The sequence below is a fragment of the Maniola hyperantus genome, chromosome 1 (genome assembly GCF_902806685.2).
Source record: "Maniola hyperantus chromosome 1, iAphHyp1.2, whole genome shotgun sequence".
NCBI lineage: Eukaryota > Metazoa > Arthropoda > Insecta > Lepidoptera > Nymphalidae > Maniola > Maniola hyperantus.
The window spans coordinates 16,386,184-16,408,243 of NC_048536.1; the positions used below are offsets into that span (position 1 = coordinate 16,386,184).

General features: G+C 36.0%; 1 protein-coding gene across 1 annotated transcript in view; it reads right to left on the bottom strand.

Annotated features, from left to right (window-relative positions):
• Nucleotides 1-21,701, bottom strand: part of caps (capricious) — a 399,256-nt gene extending 377,555 nt beyond the window's left edge. Inside the window, exon 1 of the mRNA XM_069500041.1 lies at nt 21,346-21,701. The gene's annotated coding sequence lies outside the window, so the exon portion shown is untranslated. The remainder of the gene's footprint in view (nt 1-21,345) is intronic.
• Between the last annotated feature and the right edge of the window lie 359 nt (nt 21,702-22,060).

Here is a 22,060-nt window from a genome sequence, read left to right on the forward strand (position 1 = left end):
CATTTTTATATTATAGAAGATAAACAAACAAAACCTAAGTGCACAAAATCTATCATCCATCCAGATTCCAGTAACAAGCTTAGATCACAACAAACTAAATAAATTGATCGCTTTGTAACTAAGCCTAAAGCCACTACTGAATTAATTTCTAAATCCAATTTTGCATCAATTAAAAAATTAATCAAATTACCTACCTAAAAGTGTAATAAAGTTCAATAAATGTGGGTATGATGTTATAATTAAATAGTATAAACTCTCACCGGAAACAAGTTGTATGTTTCAACATGTCACGATATGCAATCAAACACCAAACGGGTTAGATTGTAATGACCGTATTCCACTGCGTTGATGTTACTTTGATAGCAATGAAAAAGTATAGCTTACTAGTTGATGCCTGCGACTTCACGTGGAATTAGGTTTTTAAAAATCCCGTGGGAACTCTTTAATTTTCCGGGATTAAAAAGTAGCCTATATCACTCTTCAGGTCTTTATCTATACCCATGCAAAAATCACGTTAATCCGTTGCACCGTTGCGACGTGATTGAAGGACAAACCAACAAACCAACAAACAAACACGCGTTCGCATTTATAATAAGGGTTCTGATTTTATGTGATTAGGTATGAATAATTTGAACTTCACTGTCTTCCTATTATTCCTATATCGTAAAGTTAACCAGTGAATAGAATATTTAAACAAGGTCGAGCTAAAACGACTTAACTACCTACTTACTTTGTCAAAAAAATTGTATGTCAGCGTTTCCTGACTGGATATGTTGACTTATGTATTTTAAACACGTTGTCATCCCATATTCCTATCATTTGATATTTTGCAGATTTTCTCAACAACGTAGACCAAGGAATTCTAAAAATTACACCTAAGTATAGACGATAAAACATCGTGAAGCAACCTTAACGTCTGCGATTTCTCCATAATGTGCTCAAATAATATGTGTGAAGTCTGCTAATCTACACTTGGCCAGGTGGTAGACAATAGCCAAACCCTTTTCATTTTGAGAGGAGACCCATGCTTAGTATTAAGCAGCTTGATAAATTATAAAGAAAACTTAGGGTGTAAACTGAAGTTTAATACGCTGTTTATTAGCATTTAATCGCCTCGCTCCTCCACTGGCCGGCATCCCGAGGGTGTAATCAAACGGGCCATCGGACGGGTCATAATGACGACTTTAATTACGCTGGGATATAAAATTTATTATGCTAATACTAATTAGTACACGAATGGCTCAGTCGTTAATCATTTACCATTCCATCAGAGCGGCGGAGTATCCGTGCCTTGGACGGTAATTAAAATTAACTTTTAAAAGTTAAGGCGAGTTCGTTTAATGGATTTAGATTAGTAAGTAATAAACACGTTTCTCTATATTTTAATTTTTAACCAACAAAAAAGGTACGCATTTTTTTAGAGCTAGCCCGCCCTGAGAAATTTTCTTGGAGAATTTGATGAATAATAATAGGGAAATTGTATGAAGCCGCACGCACACGCGAAAAAACGCTGTTCCAGAAAAATCAAGGAATTAAAAAAAATCTGAATCCACTTCTGTTCGCTTTTAACGGCCCACCCGCTTAACCGATTTGGATACAATACGATACTTGACAATTACTATGTAGTTAAATCAATAACTTTTTATCAAACGTCAAAACACGCGCTTGGTATGTGAGATTCTATGAAATACTGTGATGTGACGTCACATTATAATGACGTACTTTTTTAGTTTATTCGATAATTTAAAATGGTTATTACACTTAAACTAACAAAGGACGTGGATTTTACGTATTTTAGAAGACCCTTTATGTAATACCTAGTTACTGAGTTATAATTTATTTTTCATATAGGCAAATATCCAATTCGGTACAGATATCGGATATCGGGGCTAGTTTTTGTACCGGAAAATCAAAGAGTTCCCAATGGGGGTTTTTAAAAAACCTAAATCCACGCGGCCGAAGTCGCGGGCATCATCTAGTTAACTATAATAATTAGATTAAATTGTTATAGAAGGTTTAATAACGAACTGCGACGTGGAGTAACTTCTTTGTGAACTTGCGTAATGAATATTTAAATATTAGACCAATCTTATGCAAATGTGACCGAATTTGCAAACTTAATTCTACACGGATTCTGTAAAACTTTGCTAGTATTAACAAGGGCTTTGATTTCTAGATTTTTAGGGTTCCGTATCCGTACCTCAAAAGGAAAAACGGAACCCTTATAGGATCACTCTGTTGTCTGTCTGTCTGTCAAGAAACCTACAGGGTACTTCCCGTTCACCTAGAATCATGAAATTTTGGCAGGTAGGTAGATCTTATAGCTGACATTAGGGAAAAAATCTGAAAACCGTGAATTTGTAGTCCGTCACACAAAAAAAATTAAATTGTGGTCATGAACTAATAATTAGTATTTTCAATTTTCTAAGTAAGATAACTATATCAAGTGGGGTATCATATGAAAGGTCTTCACTTGTGCATTCTAAAACAGATTTTTATTTATTTTTATGTATCATAGTTTTTGAATTATCATGCAAAATGTCAAAAAATACGACTGTAGTACGGAACCCTCATTGCGCGAGCCTGACTCGCCAGTTTTTAAAACTTACTTAAGTCTTCGTCCGCGTGGACTACACAAATTTCAAACCCCTATTTCATCCCCCTCAACCAACTACAACAACCCCTAAGGGATGAATTTTCAAAAATCCTTTTTTAGCGGATGTCTGCGTCATAATATCTTTCTACATTCCAAATTTCAGCCCAATCCGTCCAGTAGTTGTGCGTTGATAGATCAGTCAGTCAGTCAGTCATTCAGTCAGTCAGTCACCTTTTCGTTTTATATATTTAGATTCTGTTCTCTATACTAAATATGACACAATATGTCAGTTTCTTTTGGGGATCTTTCTGTCAGACTACATTACATACAGACACATACAAATCAAACTTTTCTCTCCTGCAGAAATAATTTTCACGTCTCAATATTTATCACTCAAGCGGCATACCTAGTCGATAAAGGCGCGTTTTGCTTGCTGCTCACGTCGCTTTTCTCACGTTGATAAGTGGTCTTTACGTGAGTGAACCCAACGCATTTACGCCTTTACCAGCTACTATGTACCTTGGATTGTATGCTTAAAACTTTGAGACGGGCTACAGCGACGCACTACGCGTGTTTCACATAGAATAATTTTTCTTTACAAATGGAAATGTAGGTACCTAATACTAATAAATAAGTTACTGTGCTTTGTTTTAGGGGTCCGTAGTTAAACAAGCGAACCCTTATAGTTTCGTCCAGTCTGTCTGTATATTATGTGTAAATTGTAATAGCCATTTTAAAAATCATTCAAGAGAGCTGTAAAGTTTATGTACCTACACTACATTACAGTTACATTTTGTATGTGAGTGTTTGGTTTATTACCCCTATTGTTAACGTGGCTTGTCAATAATGTAATCCTATTGTTATTGCTAATGACGGTGTCAAGTGGAAACACGACAGTTTGTTTTGAATGCACTATACAAAACATCAAACTGAGTACAAAAAACACAAAATCTCACCGTACTTTCCGACTTAAATTATTTTAGCAGCCTGCTTCTCAAATTTTTACTCGCACTCCCGAGGTATAGTCGATAAGGGCGCATTTCGCTTGCAGCTCACGTCGCTCGCCCCACAGTGATAAGTGGGCTGTACGTGCGCGCACTCATCACATTCTCGCCTCTACTGCCACTCGATTAGACTGGCTTACGATCCGCGCGTCACATGATGGAAATATGGAAGCAATTTTCCTTTGAGGATTAAATTTTCGTGGATGGATTCAAATTTTTCAAAAAAAAAAGGCTGGTTTATTATTTGAGGTTGTACGGAGTAGTGTATTCAATCGTTTAAAGAGTACATTACTATATTATTCATGTCTGTGTAAGATTGTAGGTACCTAATGTGATTCTGCGGATGAACTCCCATCAGACCAAACTTAGGCAGATCCATACTAATATTATAAATCCGAAAGTAAGTCTGTCTGTCTGTCTGCTAGCTTACGGCCCGTCCGTTCAATCGATTTTGACCAAATTTGGTACAGGGATAGCTTGGATCCCACGGAAGGACATAGACTACTTTTATACCGGAAAATCAAAGAGTACCCACGGAATTTTTAAAAACCTAAATATACGCGGACGAAGTCGCGGGCATCAGCTAGTTACAAATAAACTCAATCTGATATCAAACCCCGGACTTTTGTAGGCAAAATAAAAATCAAAACAAATCAACGCATTGCATAAAGCTATCGTTGGAATGTAGGCAGGTACCAGGCAACCATAAAACCATAACAGGATTACGAAACTTACGTTAGGTTGTGTTGGCTTTGTTCACGTAGCGCGGAATAATAACGCTCTATAACTTACGTTTTATTTCCTCTCTGCAATAAAGCGAACTGTTTTCATGTTTCCCTGATACCTACTTCTTCGACTCACCACGCAAAGAAATGCCAGGTTCAATTCCCACTTGGGTTGAAACATTTTAAAATAAGGTATATTCTCCAGTTATCAACTTTCTAGATTTCCCCAATGGGAACTGATTTTGACTAGATTAAGAAAAAAACCGGCCCGGTGCGAGTCAGGCTCGCGCAATGAGGGTTCCGTACTACAGTCGTATTTTTTCGACATTTTGCACGATAATTCAAAAACTATGATGCATAAAAATAAATAAAAATCTGTTTTAGAATGTACAGGTGAAGACCTTTCATATGATACCCCACTTGATATAGTCACTCACTTAGAAAGTTGAAAATACTAATTATTAGTTCATGACCACAATTTTTTTTTTGTGTGATCTAACCCTAAATTCACGGTTATCAGATTTTTCCCCAAATGTCAGCTATAAGATCTACCTACCTGCCAAATTTCATGATTCTAGGTCAACGGGAAGTACCCTGTAGGTTTCTTGACAGACAGACAGACAGACAACAAAGTGATCCTATGTTTATGTTTTTCCTTTTAAAGGTACGGAACCCTAAAAATAGCTAAACATAGCCTTACATTTCAGGCTTCTTGAGCAAGTACTAAAACAACACACATCACACAACAACAATCAAGATGCCGAAGTCCCCAAAATCAAACTTAAGAATGAGGAAAGTCAAAAGACTAATTTATTCCTAAGTACACATAAGGTATGTACCTGTAAGTACCCTAGCTACCTCTTTCGAACCAGGAACTGAGTTCGAGGCCTTTTGCTTGTCAAAGAAAATCCCTTAATGAACGTAATTTTACCCGCTGGCTTTATCAATTTTACGTATCGTTACTTCGTTAGTGCGCATGTAACGAGACCGGGTAACCAGAAACTGATGCAAATACCAGTTTTGAGATTCCATGAATTAGCACCTTACTCTAAACACAACGCCATCTCTGTCTAACATATGCATTCTGATAGAGACAGGATTATAGAGTCGCTGCAGGTGCGTTGGGATCGGTGACAAATATTAGAGTTGGGAAATTTAAACATGGGATTTTTGCCTCTATTTTAATCGTGTTAAAGGTGGTTATTGTGTGTATGTTACAAGAGTGTTATGGCGTAACTTAATTATCGTAGTGGGACTTTTGACGACTCTGTTACTCATTATTACGTGTACATTAATCATTTAACAAAATGGAGTTAATTTCTAAGAAGTAATGTTATTGAGTTTCACCTTCAGAGATATAAATAATAGGTAGTTACTTTGTGTTAGTTATTATTATCTAACTTAACAACTGCTAGTGTGGCTTCATTAGCGTACCGTAGAACTACCAACATGTTTAATAAGTCCCGCAAATTGTTAATGCGCGTGGCCGCCATTTTAGTGACGTCAGCACTAGACTGAAGTTTCGTGCTGATGGTATATTTTTACTTAAATATACGTCAAATGGCGTCAAAATGACATCATTTCGATGTTAATGAGACATTGTCCCAGCGCAATAGCAATTTGCGGGACTTATAACCCAAACATTCAGCTACACGTGCTCTCTAAGGGACAAAATTGAATAGCCCTGTTTACTCCAATTAAAACCTTAAATAAAATAGCAAAACGTTATATTAACGCGTGTCGTATAAACTTTACGTCTTTTAAACGACGTAAATTATTAATTCATTCGCTTCTGAGCCAAACATTAAATATGCCTAAAGCTCACCCCGCGACGCGCCTTCGTTTAACGGCTTCAAATAAAATTTAATTAAATTCATAACGTGGCAACACTTAAATAGGCACACGTTTACACACATACCATCTGCCACAATATTAACATATCATTTTTGAAACATAAAAACAAAATAAAAACATGGAACACGCACCATTTTATAATCATTACAAACAAAGATGGGTTGGTTTGGTTGTTTCCACGAAAAAGTTCCATAAACGTGGTTTTTATCCAGTTATAGTAGATGATTAGATAAAACATTCGTTGGGTAGAAATTTTGAATTCGACAAACATTATAATCTACTTAATTTAATAATTTTTGCATGATAATTTTAAATACATATCAAAAACCGGCAGGAATCGAACCTGCGTCTTCTGGGTTCGCGCTCGACGGCAATTGTGCATTGTAAGGTCTACATCTCCTGAGGATGCTCGGGTGTCGGGGCGAAATGTGCGTCGTGTGTGTTTGGGATTTATGTGGTGCTGCGTGGTGGTGGTTGCTTGCCTGGTGGCTGCTGCTTCCTGCATGTTTAGCAGTGGGAGGGCGGGCGGTACATTTCGCATGCTGCATGTTGCACCATACAGATTCGACCTGTTTCAGCAGATTATAGCAAATTAAGCTTTTGGTTCATTGACGGCTAAAAGTTAAATTATAATTCGTGACAAGGATAAGTTGGCAATTCAACAAAAAAATTACCTATTACATTATTTGAATACACACAAGTAAAGGGGTGTTTTAAAAGTATTTTTTTGTGTTTTGTAATTTCCATTTTTTGTGTTTCGTTTACCCAGATGACGTCTAAAAAACCTCTATCGTACCCGCGCAAACGCTGCGTCATAAAGCTAATAACAATGAAATGTTTATTTTAAATTTAGAACTGACAGCAATGACAGCTGTCCGGCGGCCATTATCCTCAGCGGTGGATGAGCAAATGAACCGTTAAAAATAACAATTTACTCCGCATACACACGCTATTATTGTAATATTTAAATGAGTCATATTTTTGTCTGATGCGGAGGGATGCGGTGGTAATAAAATGAGGTTATGGTTTTCATTTATCATTAATACCTAATTGTATTTTCGGGTTTCGAGGTACCGTTGCCATTTCAACTAACAGGCGTCCGCTGCTGGGCGAAGATCTCTTGCAATGATCTCCACAGTCCACATAACATGGTATTTTCGATTCGATTCAAATTAAAAGTTAATTAATTAATAATTTAAACTAAAACTAAAACCTTAAAAAATATAATATTATAACTAAAATATATTATTAAAAGGAGTCCCTTTAGGCAAGGTTCCGAAGATTCGTTTCTAGATCTAGCGCCTTGAAATTCTAACATATTCTATTGATGCTTTGAGCTGTGTCAATATGTACTCGTAGCTTCGCCCATTCGCACTTCAGTTGAGCGAAACCTTAGTCCTTAAGCAATGGCGTGCACTTTACATAGACAAAAAGGCACTGCCAAACCCATTGCTCTAAGTAAATGTTTTCTTCATTGCTGAGCTAAGGACCAATGATTCCTTCCATTAGTTACATAATAGTACGTGGTAATAATGCGGTGCACTCTTAAATCCTTATGCTTTAGGCTAAATGATAGCATGACATGAAAATCTTTATCCGGATCTGTAAATCTAACACTTTCTACCAATCGATTAAAACATATTTCTGTCACATTAATAACAATGTTACAGGCTATTAATCGGTCTATTAATTCGGGAGATATCGATTCGTGATAAATAATAGAGCGTGACATTCAGGCATCTGTTACCGTGACGTCACTATTTACTTTGCCGGCAGCGCGTGATGGGAAAAAGCCCCGTAAAAAATACACAATTGGAAAGTCGGGATCACTTGAGTTTGTTTGCCCTTAAATGTTTTTTTTCAAACCATTTTTTATATGGACATAAAATGTTTTGATAGGGTTGACAAAATTTTTCCACTCAATTTATGGGGCCTTCATTTAAGTCTGATGAGTGATGACTGATCATCCTTCGGTCACGTTTTGGAAAGGTATAGATTATGGACGGTAAAATAAAGAACAGTAAAGTACAGTAAAAAGACAGTCAAGTGCGAGTTGGACTCGCACACGAAGGGTTCCCACTTCCCTACCATCGTACAAGAAGTACCTGACACTTTTTAGGGTTACATACCCAAAGGGTAAAACGGGAACCCTAATAGACCGTATAGGTTTTTGTTCCCTTGACGGGTCTTGACAGACATACGGACAGAAGAGACAGGCAGACAAGAAAGTGATCCTATGAGGGTTCCTCTATTTCTCCGGACATACAGAACTCTAAAAAAGGTGTTTGCGAAATGCAAACCTGCTTCTTGATTGTCTGTCCGCTGAGTATAAGATTTTACTTCTCACCAACGTTGATAGTATTCGAGAGTCGAAACAAAATAATGTCAAAGTAAAATGGACATAAAGTGTCTTGATTTAAAGTTAAAAATTCAGTATCATTGATTTTAATTTCACAACGTTTCCGCTTGGAGCGCTGGCTATAAACATATGTACAAACTTGAGCATTCAAACAAGGCAGTTAAGGGCCATTTTACTTTAACGCTAAAGTGTATCGACTCTCAAATACTATCAACGTTGGTAAGAAGTAAAATCTTATATTAAGCGTACTGGTCTTACAGATTGATTTGGTATTACTTCCCCAATGCAGCATTAAAAAATGTTAGTGGCAATAAGCGTAGGTAATTGTTAGGATAAAAAAATGTTTTCTTGTGGCAGCCCTATATCAAACCTGGTAACAGACGGCGCATCAAATAAAACCCTTAAGCACCGTTTAAGTAAAATCCCATTAACGAATACATCAAAACAACTTAATAGCGTAAACGTAAAAATTAAACGAAGAACTTCTGGTTTCGAGTTTTATTATCTTTTCTGAGATTAACCCAACTTGATTTTTTAACCCCCGACCCAAAAAGAGGGGTGTTATAAGTTTGACGTGTGTATCTGTGTGTTTTTGTATCTATCATGGTATCGTAGCTCCTAAACGAATGAACCGATTTTGATTCAAGCAACTGCAACAGTGCAGTTGACATAAAGTACGCGGCAGAAAATAATGTACATCGACTAATGATTTTAAGCTTATTTCGTGATTAAACGACATATTTAAATGTAGATAACTACCATACACGATTCATTTGATGTTTATTATCTGTCGATATTTCAACCCAGTGAGGAAGTTTTAGGGCAACGTTCGATAAAATTTTCATAGATGGCGCTAAAGATGAAAAATATTTTTCTCTTTAGTGGTGGGGTTATTTAGCGCCGTCTATGAAAATTTTATCGAACGTTGCCCTGAAATTTCCTCATTGCACGAGTCGTGGTCACAACGGGACTGCGGTGTCGTCTAATTGACGTATAAGTTCTACAACCTAATCACTCAATCTAATTGGTTACCCTTGCCAATGCCTTACCGAAGTTGGTAACCTAACAAACTTACGAAAGGACATGTGCTAATCTGGTACGAATATCCTTCGACATCGCTAATCTGGGTTAACTAAGCTTCTCCAATAGTTGGAAATTATATTGAGAGATCTGTTATCGCACTTGTAATAAATTATCTCTGACAAAAGTCACGTGATCTGTTGCGTCAACATCTTGTGTCGATTGTATAAATACGGGTGGTTGATGGTTTTTAAAGCAGTCTCGTTCAGACGCAGACTCAACCGACTACTAAATGCTTTTGTGTTTAGGTCGCCATTTTAATTGATTGGTTGTAATAGTATTTTTGTGCCCTAATTACGTTTTAATGTTGTAGTTAGGTTAGTATAAAGAGTAAACCTCTCGATAAATCTCTACGCGTGTGATCAATGTCTGCGCGCAAGTTTAACAAGAGAGGACATTCAAATAACTAATCCAAAAATAGCTTATAATGCCCTGCTTTTCTGTCTGACTTTAAACTCACTTCTGGTGTACCTTTAAGATCGAATTCACTTGACTCGGAATATGTCCAAAATGTTTGTATAACATAAATGTAAAAGTTTCTATAAAAGTTGTACAAATTAGGAAAATTTAACAGACAGATTCTGATCAGACTAATGATTTTAAGCTTACTTCGTGGTTTTTGTATTTATTATTTATTTTATTAAAGAAGAATATTTACAGTTTACAATAAATTTGGTGCATTCATAAACTTTAAATAAGTTTTTCCGTGCACCAGTGCCGTCGACAGTTGATAGGTAGGTACATACACGTAACACATTAATTTATTAACAGCTAACTAACAATTACTTAATAATATAAACTAACAACATTGAGCTGAATGTGGGTTATTTTAAACTTAATATACATTTATAAAAAAAATAAATAAAAAAAAACACAATCATTTATATAATGTAGGTAGGTAAGAAAACGTTCATTATTAAATATCACAGCGGAGTAGTAGCACACGACGAGCGTAAGACGCTCACTCACACTACTTCATATTTTTTAACGTTTAACTGCATATTTTAATGTAGATAACGGGTACATAGCACGGTTAATGTGATGTTTAGAGTTCCGGCAAAATACACACACAACCAGCGAAGTGTAGTGAAGTTCCAGCGAAAAGAACAAGAACAAGAAAGAGGGTAGTTCGCTACTGCCCATGACAGCTCGAACTGCATCTCTCGCAGAACCGCAGTCCCGTCGTGACCACGACCCGTACAATTGGGTTGAATTGAAATATCGACAATCAAAAACATTAAAAAACCCAAAAGAACGGTTATGTGCCTGACATGTGTGTAGGTATGTCCGTTCATTTATCCGCTCGTTCTAGTCAACGGCTCAACCAATTTTAATAAATGACTAGGTTATGCTCGCGACTTCGTCCGCGTGGACTACACAAATTTCAAACCTCTATTTCACCCCCTTAGGGGTTGAAATTTCAAAAATCCTTTCTTAGCGGATGCCTACGTCATAATAGCTATCTGCATGTCATATTTCAGCCGATCCGTCCAGTAGTTTAAGCTGTGCGTTGATAGATCAGTCAGTCAGTCAGTCAGTCAGTCATTCAGTCAGTCAGTCAGTCAGTCACCTTTTCCTTTTATTTTAATATAAATGATATGACATTAGATTCGTCTTGCTGGCACAAGTGTCGCTGAAAATGGCGGATTTAATGCATTTTAAAAAACATCAGTTCGGGGTTTTGGAAAACTTTTTAACTTAGATGTTATTAATAATGTGTACTTTCTATAAGTTTGATAAAAAAATATAAAAAAAATATTTTTTTATCAAACTTATAGACATATATACACCGACCCCAAAAAATATTATTATGGAACTATACTAACTCTTGTATACATAATATATTCGGTAATAAATTAAATTATTTTTCAATTTTTAGTGTTTGTGTATCGAAGTCGGTTTTTATTTTTTTTGTAAAAAAAATTTATTTCACAATTTTTAGTGGCCCCATGGAATTATGCTATGACTGGTTAAAAATCTACTGTTTACTAAGCTATTACACTGATCGCGAGCAATTTACTCTTATCCGTTGAGGAGTTCCCGTATCTATCTTCGAAGATGTTCATCAGATCTTCACCAAATTTAAATGGGACCAACTTTGAAGTATACCCTTTCAAACAAAAAAGAATTTTCAAAATCGGTCCAGGCGTCTTCGAGTAATCGGGGAACATACAATTGAGAACCTCCTCTTTTTTTGAAGTCGGTTAAAAAGGAAAAGGTGACTGACTGATTGACTGACTAATCTATCAACGCACAGCTCAAACTACTGGACGGATCACGCTGAAATTCGGCATGCAGATAGCTATTATGACGTAGGCATCCGCTAAGAAAGGATTTTTCAAAATTCTACCCCTAAAGGGGTAAAATAGGGTTTTGAAATTTGTATGAAAGTCAGTCAATTTTCAAGTTAGAAGTTTGAAGTTTTGTTGTTAATATTTTTGCAATTAGCAGTATGACATATTTTATGTTAAAATCTCATTGTGGAAGATCAACCCTAAGGGTGTAAAATAGGGGTTTAAATTTTGTTTACTCCACGCGGACGAAGTCGCGGGCATAAGCTAGTAAATAATAAGGTTTCAAAAACTGGAAAAACCTGAACAATAAGAACCTATCAAAGAAATCCATCGCCTCTAGTTACTTTGTGAATAAAAAGTAGTCATTATAGAAAGTCTAGACGGCTTTTAGACTGAATTTCATTAGAAAACGGTTTCAATTGACCTTTATTTATTTTTCCGTTTATTGTGAGAATAAAAACATGGCTGACAAGAAATGACAAGAGATAAGTGCTCGATAACGAAAAGTATCTGTTTCAAAGAAAAGATTTTAATATAATACAACACCCTTCAAATTTAAATTGATTTCATATTATTATATTGTAAAGCTTGCTTAAATTATTTAATCTCTTTAAACGTAGGTACCTACTGTTATCTTCTTCTAAATATATAAAAGGATTGACTGACTGACTGATCTATCAACGCACAGCTCAAACTACTGGACGGATCTGAAATTTGGCATGCAGATAGCTAGGCATCCGCTAAGAAAGGATTTTTGAAAATTCAACCCCTAAGGGGGTGAAATAGGGGTCTGAAATTTGTGCAGTCCACGCGGACGAAGTCGCGAGCTTATGCTTATATTTTTAAGTAATCTGTTAAACAAAATTGTAATCCTGTTTGGCCTTATTTTAAGTCTGATATTATGTAAAATTATATTGTCTGTAATGCTGTTGATTACAATTTTTTTTTTTTTTTCTTTATTGGGTTTACCAACAGCTTAGTCATTCACAAATACAGTCACAAAAACAATTTTAACTATGTAAAATACATTCACAAAATGACAAGCTTATTATAGGCAACCACAGCATGCATAAACTTATCATACATTTCCTTAAAGCTAATTAACAAAATTAAATTAGATTACATAAATAATACAGATTAATATAAATAATACATAATAAATAAATGAATAAAATAAAAACCAGTCTAAAGCTATAGGTATACAATGCAAAAACTGCAATCATGAAAAAACTCGCCGCTTTTCTCTATTTGCGTGTTGTAACTTGTAACTGCTAAGTAACCCGAAAAATAGCGGTGAGCCTAGAGGTTTAGACGTTGGCCTCATTCGGAGGATCGGGGGTTCAATTTCGGGTATAACTTTTCGAAGATAATATTATGTGCGTTTTAAGCTATTAAATATCACTTGTTTTGCCTGAAACCTGCATGTATGAGAGTTCTCTATAAGATCTCGAAATAATGTGAAGCCTGCTAATCTGCACTTGGCCAGCGTGTTGGACTAAACCCTTCTCATTCAGAGAGGAGACCCATGCTCAGTGAGTAGTGAGCCAGCGATGGGTTGATGAATCTAAAAAAAGTATTCAACGCGTTTTATCAAATCCAGGAATAGAATAGAATAGAATAGAATATAATGTTTTTTTATTCATGTAAACTTTTTACAAGTGTGTATGAATAGTCAGGTAGTTTTAATTTACCACTGGTTCGGAACGCCGTTCCCACCGAGAAGAACCAGCAAGAAACTCGGCGGTTGCTCTTTTTAATCAGGAAGAAGAGAACTCAGGAAGTTTCATCATATTGTACAGTACCTACCTCTCAGAGCTTATTTATTAATGTCCAGCAGCCGGGATGTATGACAGGCAAAAAAGCCAAATCGGATCAAAGGTATTTGATCCAAAGTCATCAAATTTAGACTTGTGCACAAAGCGCTATCTGTCATGCAACTGGACCTAGGACTAGATGCTAAGACCACCCGAAGAAAACAGGGCAGTTTAGCTAGTTTTTATAAAGCTCATTGTCACAATCAATTAATGCTAACCACATTCCATACATATCACCAATCACATACAATTTACAAAGAATGCAACGTCGCAGTGGACAAGATGAATGAATAGTGAAGCATTCTCGGAACCAGTCCGATAAAGTGCGGATCTCGGCTCACAGCTTCATGTTTGTAAACATTTCTATAAGGTCATAGCGATAAACTCTTGCGATCATGGCTCACAAAGATTTTTTTTTTTGTATTTTTATCAAGCACGAATTAATTATTTTATTTTATTGGCTGTTGGTAGTTAAATATGCCGCCTTTGTATCTCATATCTCTATTGAACGTTAAGTAGTTCAAGGAAGAGAAGAGGGCACCAGAGAGGCATAGATTGCCCCTGAAATGGACAAACCAAGCGAGGGCTGCGACGGACGTTCCCTAACATGAGTGTATAAAGAAGGCAGCTATCAGAGATGAATGGAGACACATATAGTCGAGACAGGTCGAGATGGCAATCGGGGTATAAGGCGGGGGGACGCCCCGCACACCCACACGTTACCTGCGCTCGCCCGCACCGGGTTAGCGCGGGGCTGTGTGGGTATGCGGAACTTTCCCTCCACGATTGCCATCTCGATCTTCAAAAAAAGGGTTATTTCCACGGACTAGAGATATTATATTCCGTTATCTGTGGTTATTTCACTAATCCCCATTGGCAATCCATATCAATGGGTATTTGTGAACTTTCTTCCACAAATACCCATTGGACACTCTCTCCTAACCTAACGGGAATTTGTGAACATCTTTTCCACAAGTTCCCATTGCTTTAAAAATAAAATACAAACAACGCATATAATATAAGAATAACGAAGTCCAAAGAGTACAAAGACCGCTTGCATCCTGAAGGACACAGTTCCCATGGGATCCTTTAACCTTTAGAGCCTCAATAGCTCAATCGGTAAAGGAGTGGACTGAAAACCGAAAGGTCAACGGTTCAAACCCCGCCCGTTGCACTATTGTCGTACCTACTCCTAGCACAAGCCTGACGCTTAGTTGGAGAGGAAAGGGGAATATTAGTCATTTAACATGGCTAATATTCTTTAAAAAAAAAAAACCTACATCCAAGGGGACAAAGTCACAGGCACCATCTCGTAAGTTGGTAATAATCATGCATATTTATTCTAGTAGGTAAGTAGGATAGATCAATAAACATCGAGTATGCGTAGATCTGATAAGAGCAAACAGATATAAGATAAAATACAGAGTAATAAACAGTGATAAGTCAAAATATTTCTCGTAGCAGTCAAATTACTGTGGGGGATGCCCACAATCTTCTGGACAGCGGCCAAGATAATCGAATAACGGAAAAGCGGGGGTGTGTGTGTAGTTATTTTTGGGATATTTTTGTTTACGGAACTGACCAACTGGATTAGGGTTGCAAAACATTCCTAATAGGCGTAGACTTAGGTATATTACTTCGTAAGGACAGGGCCAAAATATAAGTAAATCAAACTAAATAATAGGTACATCCTTTATATTCTTGTTATTTTTTGCTAGGTATTGTTTGTTTAAATAATATATTACATGTTTTAATATTTTGTTATTAATAAAAAATAATAATAATGGAGTATAAATTCAATTGAAAGATAACATTAGCTAATATTGTGTAAAACATACGAATTAAATAATAGAATGATTAATTTAAAGAAATGTGTTATTTCTTGTTTGAAATTATTTAATTAATTTTTTGTTTGAAATTTGAAATTTGAAATGATTTATTTGTTTTTTTTTAAAAAAAAAGGTCGTTTTTAAAATTATTTAATTTAATTTTAATACATAATTTCCTGAATAATTTTGTATACCTAAATTTAATTGAAGTAATAAAATAAGCTACTAAGAAAGATGCCACAAACTAGACAGTAAATAATAATGTAACTAATAATGTACCTACTTACACAATAATTGTAACTAATTATTTTGGAAATAAATGGCTATTTATTTATTTATTTATTTATTAAGGACAGGGCCATTGAACAAGCAAAATGGCACCGACTCATTGGTCCTAAAATGTTGTATAGAAGCAGGCGTTACTTTGCGGAAGTCCATGATATGCAATGAACCAAACACTTAATTTGCTGTAATCCGCTGAAACAGGTCGAATCTGTATGATGCAACACGCAGCATGCGTAATGCACCGCCCGCCCGCCCTCCCACTGCTAACCATGCAGGAAAAGCAGCCACTCGGCAAGCAATACGCACCACCACCACGCAGCACCACACAAATTCCAAAACACCGGCGTCGAGTGTGTTTTGGGATTTGTGTAATTAAGTATGATAACTATATCAAGCGGGGTATCATATGAAAGGTCTTAACCTATGCATTCTAAAACAGATTTTTATTTATTTTTATGCATCATAGTTTTTGAATAGGCTAGTTGACACTTTTTTTAAGTAGGTCTTAAATGGTTAATATTTGTCCTATTAGATCAAAAAAATTAACACTATATTTTTTTGCGCCCTAAAAACCGTAAAACTTTAATTTAAAAATATATTTTTCTTAGACACGTGAAAACACTGTCGGCCATGTTTGGCCTATAGATTATCTGTGCTCTGACATCATGCATTTGTAAACAACAGCATAACCTACCAAAGTTTAATAAACATGACTTCTATACTTGTTACATGAAAAATATAGTAATTATCGTTATTGTATCATCCGAGAATGTAAAAACGCATCGATAAAGACCACAGGAAAGTTGTGGATTAGAGTGCCCAGTGAAATAAATATACGTAACATGCGAAGACTTGCTTAAAGGGATCCTATATCACTAACGACTGCAACCCAAATTTATTTTTGCAAAGATCACTTTGTTGTTAGTCTTTATTCAATTTATAAAGAGAAAACGATAATTTTTTACGTTTACTATGAGTTTTTAGAAATATGTAAAAACTAGCTTATGCTCGTGACTTCGCCCGCGTGGACTTCATAAATTTCAAACCCCCATTTAACCCACTCAGGGGTGGAATTTCAAAAAATCCTTTCCTAGTGGATACCTTCTCTTTACCTACAAAGAACACACCCACCAAATTTCATGTATCTAAAACCAGCTGTTTAGATGTTTAGGCTGTGCATTGATATATAAGTTAGTCAGGACTTGAAATTTTATATATATGGATACTACGTTAGTCAATAGGGATGACATTTGTTTGTTTACATATTTAATGACGTCACATCATGGCTGACAGCGTTTTCTGAGTTTCAAATAAAAATAAAAACTGTATTTTTTAAAATTGGCTTTATATATCCATCCTGCGTTTTTAATAATTGTTATTGATATATTTCGTTGTCTTAAGCAAAATACTATAATAAATAATCATTTATTGGACGAAATTAGATATGAGTCAAGTAGCCTATTATCGTGCAAAATGTCGAAAAAATACGACTGTATTACGGACCCTCGTTGCGCGAGCCTGACTCGGGTTTGGCCGGTTTTTTTAAAGTCAGTTAAAAAACTTTATGCGGAAGTACCTTTTCTAACAATTGTAACACATCAACTACCTAGATGGCTTAGGAGCGTGGAGGATCGGAGCTCGCATTCCTGTCTGTAATGGCGGAGGTTTTCCCACAGGCTCACTCCACGGCATGCGCGTCATTATCCACAAGTACAGGCATTATAATTACCTATCTAACTTACGGTAGTATCTCTATCTATGCACTTGCATATTATATAAAAGGAAAGGTATCTAAAGTGCTGAACTGATTTTGCATATTATGAAGGTTTTTATTAGGGTTCCGTAGCCAAATGGCAAAAAACGGAACCCTTATAGATTCGTCATGTCTATCTGTCCGTCCGTATGTCACAGCCACTTTTTTCCGAAACTCAAGAGCTATACTGTTGAAACTTGGTAAGTAGCCTATTCTGCATTCAGATTTTTTACTTTTTATAACACACTCATAGGACCATGAAAGGATTTTCTGTTATTTCATTTGAGCTTACCCGGATCTTTACCAAAAACTGATTTGATCTAATCGAGAACTGAATCCGGGACCGCCCACTGTAAACCGCGTCCAGCACTACGCCAAGGTGCTCAAATTACAGCATTTTACAAAGTAGGTAGGTATATCTTTACATTGAGGTACGTTAGTACTATTATATATTCTGTGATTTAGGTGATTTCAGGTCTTGCTTGGCCAACCCTAAAGTTCCGATTCGCGATTCAATCGGCCTTGGAAAGAAGCAAGAACTAGTTCGTGAATCGAAGATTTCTCATAACTAATTCGCGCATTGTTTGGGCTCTGAATCAGAGATTGGTTTGTGAAAGCGATGTTTCCGTTGATTTGGGAACAAAGAGGTATTCAGAACGTTAATGGAACAGAATTCTTTATTTTAATGGCTTTCATCTGAGTTGCCTAGCTAAGTTCATGCCTATATTTTCTGTTCAATCGCAAAGTAGGTACAAAGACGATACAGAGATATATACATACTAATCTAAATAGGACAGAATGTAGGACTTGACTGACTGATCTATCAACGCACAGCGCAAACTACTGGACGGATTGAGATGAAATTTGGCATGCAGATACTTAGCTATTATGACGTAGGATAATCCGCTATGAAAGGATTTTTGAAAATTCAACCCCTAAGGGGGTGAAAAAGGGGTTTGAAATTTGTGTAGTCCACGCGGACGAAGTCGCGAGCATAAGCTAGTCTAGTAATATACTTACGTAGATATATCTACTTAAACACAAAAATATTTCTACCTGTGTCCGTTATAGACTTTGAAACCATCCAAACGATGTGCCCCAAACCGGCTTCATTAGAAAGGCAACAATGCGAAGATGGTTTTAGACAAATAAAAAATGTATAAGCAATTTTTTTAGCGTAGTAGCACACGCCGGGTATCCGCTAGTAGGTATTATATACCTACCTAATATGAGATATTATATTTGATAAGAAACATTGATAAGCAAAGGTAAGTCACAGTTTCCTAGAAATGTTATTACATGTCGCGATTAACTGTATTACTAACCTAGTTTGTAAAGAGACCTAGATAAGCTAGATGCACATAAATGTATAATATACCTACGAGAGTACGATCTAAGGTAAGTATTTTAGCCAGGGTTTGAAAAAACACTTTGAAGCAAAAATGTTTTGTTCTTATTTAAGAGTAACATGTTTGAAACTAGTTTTTGTAAAAAAAAACATGTTTAAAATACTTGCCAACCAAATAAAACGCATCGAATTGAGAATTGATGCAATAAATGAAAATTGAAATTGAAATTGAACCTCCTCTTTGAAAGTCGACTAAAAAGAGGAAGTTTCCCTGAAATTAAGTTGGGTCCTATAGTCCGACAGGTTGAGATGGGAACCGGGGTATGAGTCGGGAGGATGCCCCGCACGTCTCCCGCGCTCGCCCGTACTGGATTAGCGCGGGAGCTGTGCGAGTGTGCGGGGCGTTCGCTCCTCGATTGCTATATCGACCTATTTACCCAAAAGCAATCTAATTGAAGGTAGGTAGGAAGGGATACACAGACTAAAAACTTAAAAAATATTGATACCTAATAGGTACCTATTAAAATTGCTAACCCTTGACTAGGATACAGGATGTTATTTTTTTGTACCAAAAAGGACAATCCGTATTCATTCACCTGTTCATTCAAAAAAAAAATTATAAATGCGAAAGTGTTGTTTGTTGGTTTGTCCTTCAATCTCGCCGTAACGAAGCAACGGATCTACGTGATTTTTTTAATTGATATAAATTTAGGTATTAATATTCCTAAAGATTTTTAAAAATTTACATCCAGCAGACGAAGTCGCGGGCATCAGATAGTTTAAAATATTAGTGTGGGAGGCATTGAAGATAAATCTGTTATTGACCTCTTAGGTATTTTTGTAAATAAAAAAAGTACCTACCTACGTAACTGCCAGTGGGTAGTTAATATTATGACTAACATTACGTGAACAATGAAAATGCAAAAAAAGTGTTGTTTTGTATGAAGGAAAGAACAATAGGTAATGTCATCTACATTGTATATTTTATAGTAGGTACCTACATTAAAATGTAAAGCCTGAATTTTTAAATACAATATAAGAGCATTTTGTCACTAGTGGGTAACTAGACAGGTAAGTAACCCGACTCTCCATGCTTCGGAGAGCACGTAACGTGTATGTAAATGAGCGTGGATAAGTAGAGCTATTATAATCTGATTATTAAGTAGTAACTAAATCTGTGTAAGTATTACATACACAGCTATCTATAGCTAGGCAGTATAGGTAAGTAAGATAATTATGTATTAGTTAGGTACTTCAATTAATTAAAATTATATTGTGAGAGGTTTAGAGTGTCCTTAGAAAACAGGTTAGAGTTATTGGAGGCTATTTAATAGGATAGCTGGACTAGATTAGGTAGGTATTCGAACGTGTCCCTAATCCATATCCTACCTACCTACCTATTTTTTTATCTGTAATCTGATAGGTAATAATAACAATACCTATTAATTGTTCAGTTAGGTGAGGTGTTACCTAGGTGCTAAACATTTTTTCAGAGATTAGGTAGGTAGGTATAACATGATTATTTAGGTACCTACCTAATTACTTTCTTCCTGTTACCTACTCCAAACTTTTCAATAACTCACTCATTCTCTAACAAATTTTAAAAGTGACCACGAGACGTATAGGATCGGAATGGGAATGAAATTCATTTCATTAGTTTTCCTTCCAAAACGAACTTCCTAATAAATATAGGACCTAACTACTGATCTTAGATTAACTAAGGTCAGAACGTGTTTGTTTACTTTGTAAGAAAACTTGAATAGGTAGTAGGTATTTCAGAAAACAGCTAGATTCTTATCTCTATAATATAAAAATGAATCACTAAATGTGTTGCTGATCGCAAATCTCAAGAACAGCTGAACCGATTTCGCTAATACTTTTTTATTTCTTGAATTATGAGGACGGTTCTTACGTAGAGAAAAATTTAAAAAATTTGAATCGACTGAGGCGGTACGAAGTTCGCCAGGTCAGCTAGTCTTGTATAAAACAATCCCGAATGAGTACCTACCTAATTATATTTTAGTCACTAATTCAGCTTAACTATGCGTAAATAGATAAAATACATATAAAAAAAACATACTATCAATTTATTAAGAACGTAATTAGATAACTTTGTTATGTTTATGGAGTTACAAAGTCATATTTCCTATACAAAATGCTTGTATAAAATGTAATCTAACTTAAACCGCAAAGATATAAGTAGGTACACATATTTATAATACAGCTAAGAAATACCTACCATTTTCCATTCACCTAACGAAATATTAATCGCACATAACCTTGAAGACTTAGTCACTGTTTTAAACAAACAAGATTAATATCATTAAAACATTCACGACCAAAACATGAAGCGTCTTATAGGTATAGGTACAATATAATATTATGACGAATAAGAATAACCTACCTTTCAGAAAGGAATCCAGATTATCAAAGCAAAGACACCAAAATTGTTTCCAATTCAACACATTAGTTGCAACGTAAATCATACACAGAATAGCACGCTGACTGAGCACATCACATTTTTTATACACTCGAGAAGAACAATATAAATAAAAACGGGTATCCCAGTTAGTTTTTGACGCACCCTTTAGGGTATCACACGTGGAAACAGAACGGGAGTTTTAAAATTCGTCGGTGAATACGCGCGGATGGCAGGGACATGCAACACGTCTACACACAACGAGTGCCGCCGAATGACTGAGGCCGAGGGGAGCAAATGAACGATTGGAGGGAGTGAACGCATTCGGCGCATCTGACCGCTTGCGTGTAAACTCGCGAACTGAGGCAACTGAGCTAATCAAAAGCAAGAATGGAGAAATGATTCCGAAAATTAAAACTAAAATGAGGATTAAAGGATATTGCAGTAGCTTTTAGTATTAAAGGCTTAAAACTAGACTAGTCTAGGATCTGAGAGGTTACCTTTTAATTTGATAAAATTGCGTCATAGCGTAGCAGTAGAGCGTGGATCCAGTGGCGTGCTGGTCACAGAGGCATAAATGCACTGCTTACCCCAGTTGTAATAGTTCAATGCCTATTTTTCATTATGACCTGCCAGTAAACAGGTTCTCACCTAACTAATGCCTACCCTGGCTTCAAACCCTGTGCACGCCACTGCGTGG